Raw genomic sequence first — 8,149 nt, 5'->3', positions numbered from 1 at the left:
CTGTAGCTACCAGGTGATTCTGCATTATTAATTCGTTTGAGGAATAAATGGCACAACTGAACAAGTAACGGTGTTATAAGGTCAGTGTTACTGCCTCCTTTTCTTTGCTTGTGCTTATTTGTTTTCTACAAGGCTATTTTAATGATTACAGGCAGTGTTTACTGCTGCCCTGCAACATCAGTGTCTTGGACCAGGGCAGACTTGGGGCGCTGGCGAGGCATGATGCAGGCAGGGAGGGGGACGACCCACTAGCGGCTTGCAGGGAAACTGGGGTTTATAGACAAACTGAAAACACAAGGAACACTACAAAAACAAACGGACCACGAGGGGTCAAAGGCAGAAAAAGGAATAAACAAGGACTAACTACAAATGGGGCAGGGAAACAGGGGGGGGGGGGGGGGCTACAAAATAACAGAATATTCAACATCAGCAACAAACATCAAACAATGAACCACTGGGGAACTGAACTAAGGCAGGGACTTTAATACTAAGGGGTAACGAGACTAACACAGGAGAGGTGAGACTAATTAACAAGAACTAGTAAAAGAGGCCACAGGTGAAACTAATAAACTCAAACATGAAAAACTAGGAAACAGAATCTAACAATGGGGACAACAGACGGGTAAAAACACAATCAAGGGCACAAGGGCAAAAGACCAAAACTGAATACAAATCAAAACACAGGGACTAGAAAACTGATACAACTGAAACACAAGGGAACAAAATCTACAAAAACAAAGGACAAAGGGATTTGGAGGCAGCTGCATGCGCTACACAGTGAGCCATGCAGCTGACAGGTAGCAAAAGAAAACACAAAGGCTGACAGGAGGGACAGGATGGCCAGCGACACCTGCTGACCAAACGGGGAAGCGACACGAAAGACTGGGAACAGGACCTGACCCTGACAATCAACCATTCTTATAAAACTGTAAAACAGTCAAATATATAAATAAATCATAATCTTTGAGTTAACTTGTTGAAATAAATAGCAGGTTTTCAGTACATAGGTAATGGAACCATTTTTTCCCCTGGTTGGTAGCATTTAGCAAAATGAACAACAGCTCATAATCCTGGACATTTATCACCAGGTGCTGAACGTGAACCACCCATGGCCCTTCCCTGTGTCCAAAACCAGCCACACCAGCAGTATCTTATCTCCTTAAGGATATTGCTGCTGCAATCTACCAGGTCTGCCCAGCTCCTCCACGTCCTTGCAGCAACAGTAAATATTGACGGATAAGTATGGCGGCGAAGTGGGACATCGTTTTCTGTCTGCTCACACCATCAAGTGACTATCGCATGCTGGATGACTGAAACACGACTGAAGATCAAAGACTGTATTAAACAAACTATTCTGCAGTATTATTATGTTTGATTACACGTGCAAGTATGTCTAAGGAGATATTTTACAGCTCCCAAGATAGGGACATCTTTTGTGTCTCAGGTTTTATTTACATTGTAACAGGCTAAACGTGCTAAAGTAATTCCACTTTATTTTAATTTATGATTATGAGACTAGTCATTCAACAGGCTCTTTAATGGTCAGACATATTTAGTATTGTTTAGAATGATATGCCAAGGATAGGTCAGTTTGAATCTTTGTGTTTGATGCAGTCTTTTTTCATTAAAGAGGAAGTGTGGTGGGTAATTTCCTGTCACACCACTGTACAATGGCAGTTCTTACACTGAAACAAACACACTGAATCTCTTATTGAAGTAGCTGTACTGTACACCATCACAAAGAAACTACACCATAAAGCATTACTAGCAAGCACACTGTATACCAAAAACAGGCAGGATTTGGCAAAACCATCATCAGGCAAACACAGTATATACCAGCATCAGTGAAAGACCGCCACCAAGGAAGAACGTAACAACCTCCAGCTTGAAATTTGCAATTTGAAAAGTAAGAAGATAGAAGCTTTCGAGGGCAATGGGATGTGAAAGTCTTTAAAATCATTGACTGCTTGTTTCAAGATTTAAGAGAACTTCATTATCAGCCCATCAAAATACATCTGGGACAAAATACTCTCCCTGCAACCCATGGTGCTACATTTGTACATTTACTACACAACACATTATGACATATTAACATTTATACATTGACTGAACAATGTACTTCACTACCTTTTGCTACTTTTACATGGTGACCAGACAATATGCCACAATACGTGCAGAAGGGACACTAAGTCCAGACATGGCCGTACAAGAACTTTTTGTATCAGTGTCAGTGCTTACAAATCCTGTGCGCCTTGAGCATAGGGTATTTTGGCATTAGCTAACCATAACAGCCATTTTTGAAATATGCCCCGATTGTAGACAAAACCAGGATGAAAATAATTACATTTGTCAACCTTTATGGTTAATATAAGTAAAAAAATAAGTATAATTTAAAAAAAATAATAATAATTTCATAACAAAATATCTGTGGTCACCTGTTACTTAAATGATTAACCAAAACAAGGCTGTAAAGCTTTAGTTTACGGAAAGTTTGATTATCATGGGCCGTAAAGATTGTGTTTTATTGCTCTCCTGTACCTTTGCACCATAGGCCTCCTGAGCTCAGGACCTCGGGCTTCTGCTGGTTTCCCCAGGTCAGGTACAGACCATGGGACTCATCATGCTCCCGTGATTACTGCATGAACACGATTACACAACGCTCCGCTCTGTATGCGTGGCGTTTATATGGTGACCCTGTGTAGTGTGGCCTTCCTCATAGGCCAAAAACAGTTAGGTGAATTGGTGTCTCTAAATGGCCCATAATGTTTTATTATGGGTGAGTGTGTGTGAGTGCCTTGTGACAGACTGGCATTCGATCTGGGTGTTACTCTGCCTTATGCCATGTGCTGGGATAGGCTACTGTTCCCCCATGATCCTGTACTGGGTAAGTTGGAAAATGGATGGATGGATAAACATGCCAATCAGTCCACAGTGTAGTATTATTTATTAATTACTTTGATAGGATGATTTGTGCATACTCTAAAATGTCACGTCTATAAAAGATTTGTCCTTCTGTGTTACATCCATCAGTATACTGGAAGACATCCATGACTTCATTTATGTCCAAGAGGGTAACTGACTTCATGTCTTTACTGGAACTTGTCAAGAGTACGAGGAAATGTGAGCACTTGCCATCAGCTAAGTATAAGGCTCTCCCACTTGACCGGCACAATTGTGATAGGAAAAAGACCAACTTGGTAAACAAAGTCCATTTAGAAGCAAGAAGGAAATAAACCTGTCTGTTTAAGAGCATTAACTTAGGAAAGAAAGGTTTAATCTCTTGAGTTCCTTTGCTTTAGTTATCTAGGGTAAGCTTACTTTATGATGTTTTTACTCAGGAACACTGCAGGGCCTATGTTACAAAAGGCTATGTTTCCCTCTAGTGGTCATACTTGGACCTGATCACCATTACCCCATCATGAAAAAGTAGGGCATATTTGGTGTATCATAATCCGATTTCATATTTTGTTCATTCTTTTAACTGAAATATAAAATATTACTTGTTGGAATGTGTTACATGTCATGCATAGTGATTGATATTGATTTTGATACTTTAGTTGTATGTATAAGGTATAAGGTTTATGATTTTAAAGTTTGTTCACACTGACAGATTGATCCACCTTTCTCCTTCGGCTATTTGGGAAATTCTTCAGGCTTTATGTGATTTTCCTCTGACTGTAAAGCATCACTTTTATGGACAGAATTTCTAGGCACAGCCAGGGCGTTGAGGGTGTCCAGTTTGGTGACCTCAGGATTAGGTCTCTGCTTTTTGCAGATGATGTGGTTCTGTTGGCCTCATCAGACCGTGACCTCCAGCTCTCACTGGAGCAGTTCACAGCCGAGTGTGAAGCGGCTGGGATGAGAATCACCACCTCCAAATCCGAGACCTTGGTCCTTAGCCGGAAAAGGGTGGAGTGCTCTCTCCAGGTCGGGGAAGGAGTCCTTCCCCAAGTGGAGGAGTTTAAGTATCTCGGGGTCTTGTTCACGAGTGAGGGAAGGATGGAGCAAGAGATTGACAGGCGGATCGGTGTGGCGTCCGCAGTGATGCGGGTGCTGCATCGGTCTGTCATGGTGAAGAAGGAGCTGAGCCAAAAGGCAAAGCTCTCGATTTACCGGTCAATCTACGTTCCTACCCTCACTTATGGTCACGAGCTGTGGGTAGTGACCGAAAGAACGAGATCGCGAGTGCAAGCGGCCGAAATGAGTTTCCTCCGCAGGGTGGCTGGGCTCTCCCTTAGAGATAGGGTGAGGAGCTCGGTCATTCGGGAGAGACTCAGAGTAGAGCCGCTGCTCCTCCGCATTGAGAGGAGCCAGATGAGGTGGCTCGGGCATCTGATTAGGATGCCTCCTGGACGCCTCCCTGGTGATGTGTTCCGGGCATGTCCCACTGGGAGGAGGCCCCTGGGAAGACCCAGGACACGCTGGAGGGACTATGTCTCCTGGCTGGCCTGGGAACGAGCTGAATGAAGTGGTCAGGGAGAGGGAAGTCTGGGTCTCCCTGCTTAGACTGCTGCCCCCGCGACCCGACCTGGAAAAGCGGTAGGAGATGGATGGATATTCAAGGGCTCCTGTATAGTGCTGGGTTCTGTGAATCTGCCAGGGTACTCATGCCCCTACAGTACCCTTGCAGAGACATACATTAAATAAAGAAGTTAGGAGAGAATATTTGTACATAAGAACATACTGTAAGAAATTTACAAATGAGGCCATTCAGCCCATCAAGCTCATTTGGGGAGAACTTAACTAATAGCTCAGAGTTGTTAAAATCTTATCTAGCTCTGATTTAAAAGAACCCAGGGTTTTAGCTTGTGGGAAGACTATTCCATACTCTAACTACACGCTGTGTAAAGAGGTGCTTCCTCAAATTCGTTTTAAAATCTTCTCCCGCTAATTTCCACTTATGGCCACGAGTTCTAGTATTTAAACTAATATTGAAATAGCCATTTGGCTGAACAGCATCCAGGCCTGTTAGAATCTTATATACCTGGATCATGTCCTCCCTTAGTCTCCTTTGCTCAAGGCTAAACAGATTCAGCTCAGCTAACCTTTCCTCATAAGACATTCCTCTAAGACCAGGAATCATTCTCGTAGCCCTCCGTTGCACCTTTTCTAAGGCAGCAATGTCCTTCTTAAGGTATGGTGACCAAACCTGCGCACAATATTCTAGGTGGGGTCTTACCAAGGAATTATATAATCGACTTGACTTAAACTCCACACACCTAGAGATGTAACCTAACATTCTATTGGCCGTTTTTATTGCTTCCACCAATAGCGGCTGGCCCATAGGGGGCGCTCGGGCATCGCCCTCCCAGATGTGGGGGGGGGGGATATAAAATATATCAAAATAAAATATATATATATATTATATATATTATTTTTTGTCAGTTTTACTCATTCAACAGTGAATTTCCACCGACAGATTCCCACCAATCACTTCTCTTCTTGGGCACTCATCAAAGCGCCCCAGAAGTGCAGCGAAATAGCCAATCGTGTATGGTTGCTAGGCGAAAATAATAAAGATTTGGCCTATGAACATCGCAGAATTAAATGGTTTTGGGGCGCTGGAAATTTTGCCCCAGCTACAGAAAATGCGGGAAAGTACCCTCAAAACAATTATTTTTCATCCAATTTGTTTCTTACCTCTTGGTTACCTTGTTAGGCTTCCTTATCCATGAAAAGATTGGTTTTAATATTTTTGGTGTGGATTTCTGGACCTTTCTTTGACAGCATTCCTCTCGTTTTCAATAAAAAAATAATGATAAAATAAACCTCTAGAGAATTATATAAATAAACTGAACTGGTCTTATCTTACCTTACATGTATGGGCATGCCTTACCTTGATTTTGTTTTAATTTATTTAGTTTAAATAGAGATTCCTGACAAAGTCAAAAAGCTTTGATCCAGTATCACTCTTAGAAAAAAGGGGTCTTGGGGGTGCTATATCCCACCAAACATGAGACGTCCATCAGACGTGCAGATCATGTCTAGATGGAGTCGGTCGGTCCAGAACCATATCTGGATGTCTACACAACGTGCAAATCAGGTGCAGTATCTGCACGTCTAACTCTGACCCCTCTTGGGCGTAGATATGTAGTTCAAGCTGAACGTCTAGGTAGGCGACTTTTGGAAATTTGTAGACAGATCGTCAATTCCATGTAAACATTGTCAGCGTCAATTCTGGTGCCTATTGTAGCTCATGCTGTTGTGATTTTAATGTTTTAAAATGTCCAAAAATAAACTGCTACACGTAAGCAAATCCCATAATCACAATTTGCCGATGCACGTCCGGTGTGTGGTTTGGCCAAGTTCTGTTGCCGTAGCGCTAAAAAAATTTTTAAAAGAAGCCGACACTGTCGCTTAAAACGGTTGTGAGAAACTGCACGTCGTTGTGGACAAGTTTAAAGTTTAAGGTAAGTAGTATTTAGCATTGTTTAGTTGTGTACATTGTTTAATAATCGCATTGCTGACTTTTTTGCAAACCAATATGTCCACATAATTAATCTGAAGGTAAGACACATCTGTTCATATGGAACTCCAAAGTGTTCAAAAGTATTATGAAATATATGAGAATGATATTGTGAAATACAGCTCATTATTGTGAAATATATTGCATTCTGTTATATAAATTTACTTATTGTGAAATAATATTTTTAGCGCTCTTGTGAGCACAGAACGACTTCCATTTTGCAGTAAAGCGGGAAAAGTAAAGTATTTCATCATTCAGCGTCATGAAATGATGAAATAAGGCATCATGAAATGATGAAAAACGGCATTATGAAATAAATACTGATTTTGAAAAAATATATATACATATTTCACAATAAGAAGTAGTGCTAGGCGATAAAACGATCTCGATTTTTTTTATCGATAAAAAAATGAGGATGATCACGATGATACACACAGACTATAAAACTCGATCAACCAAGTTGGCTCCGGTTTATAGAATGCGCTGAGACAGACAACTTGATGGCCTATCGAGCAGAGGTTTACTGAACGCTAGCAAAACAGCCAAAAAATAATCAATGGGTGCATTCTACTTGGGCTTAGGTCTGTCTGCAGCTGACGCGACGTGGAACGCGATCTGCCGGCGGCTGCAAGGGTGGAGTATAAACTGACTGCAGCCAAGTCGGACTACTTATACTCCTCGTAGTCTGTGACACCTGACTGCAATGGCAGCACTACCAGAAGGGTGTAGATAAATCTATACAAAAATCACCTGCATGCACATTACTTCTTTTACAATAACCAACTCCTGATACAAACTGTTAGCAGTGAATAAAATTATTGTGTAAAGTGGCCCTGTGTAAAAAGATAGCTGCCAGGAAAATTATCAAATACATGTATTTCAAGGATTCAAAGTTACTATTGTCATGTACTCAGTACAATACAATTCTTACTTGAATGCCTTCTCAGACTGGACGATTAAACCAAATAAAGCAGCGCAACATCACAGTAACTATGTGTATTGTGTATTGAGTGAATTATTGATGTTTAAATTCACTTAGTTTTTGGTTTAAATGTATTTATTTTTGCTGTGATGTTGTAAGACACAAGGAGAGGGGGAGGTGTGTTATCATCTGATCTGATACTCCCAATAAAAATGTATTAAGAATGCTGTGTGAGACTTTTTGTACTGAATTTGCTTAATGATACTAGGTTATTGGGGTGAAACATAATATGGTATTAGAATATATAGTGGGGATTATTTTGTAATGAATAAAGCTGTAAATACATAAATTACGTCTAAAGTAAGTCTATGTGTGACGTTCAAACGACGTCTACACCGACCATTTCCGAACTGTTTTTTCACCTTATACAGACGTCTTATAGTTGTCATAACTGAACATCCAGAGGACGTCTAAAAAAGACGTCATAAAAACTTTCATTCTGCACCCTCTGAAGACGTCTTTTCTACGGTAGGCCAAGACGTCTAAAAGACGTCATTTCAACGTCATATTGTTTGCTGGGATAGAACTAGAGGCAGGGGTGAAAGTAAGCCGGTACGCTCCGGTACGACGTACCGTTATAAGATTTACAGCCGGTACGTAGTACTGGTAAGAGTAGAGGGTCTATGCGGTCTAAAAAACACATTTACAATGAGTAACGTCCGCTGTTTAAGTCTACCCACGAAATGTAATTTGAGACATGC

The 8,149-nt window shown here is 41.2% G+C and overlaps 1 long non-coding RNA gene across 1 annotated transcript; it reads left to right on the top strand.

Moving 5' to 3' along the window:
• The first annotated feature begins 6,311 nt into the window (after positions 1-6,311).
• LOC140593163 (uncharacterized) lies at positions 6,312-7,612 on the top strand. Its single transcript, XR_011993423.1, has 2 exons — positions 6,312-6,410; positions 7,048-7,612. It is a non-coding gene; the product is annotated as an uncharacterized lncRNA (long non-coding RNA).
• The last annotated feature ends 537 nt before the right edge of the window (positions 7,613-8,149 follow it).

This window comes from Paramormyrops kingsleyae, chromosome 10 (genome assembly GCF_048594095.1).
Source record: "Paramormyrops kingsleyae isolate MSU_618 chromosome 10, PKINGS_0.4, whole genome shotgun sequence".
NCBI lineage: Eukaryota > Metazoa > Chordata > Actinopteri > Osteoglossiformes > Mormyridae > Paramormyrops > Paramormyrops kingsleyae.
This window is presented reverse-complemented; position numbering and strand designations above follow the sequence as displayed.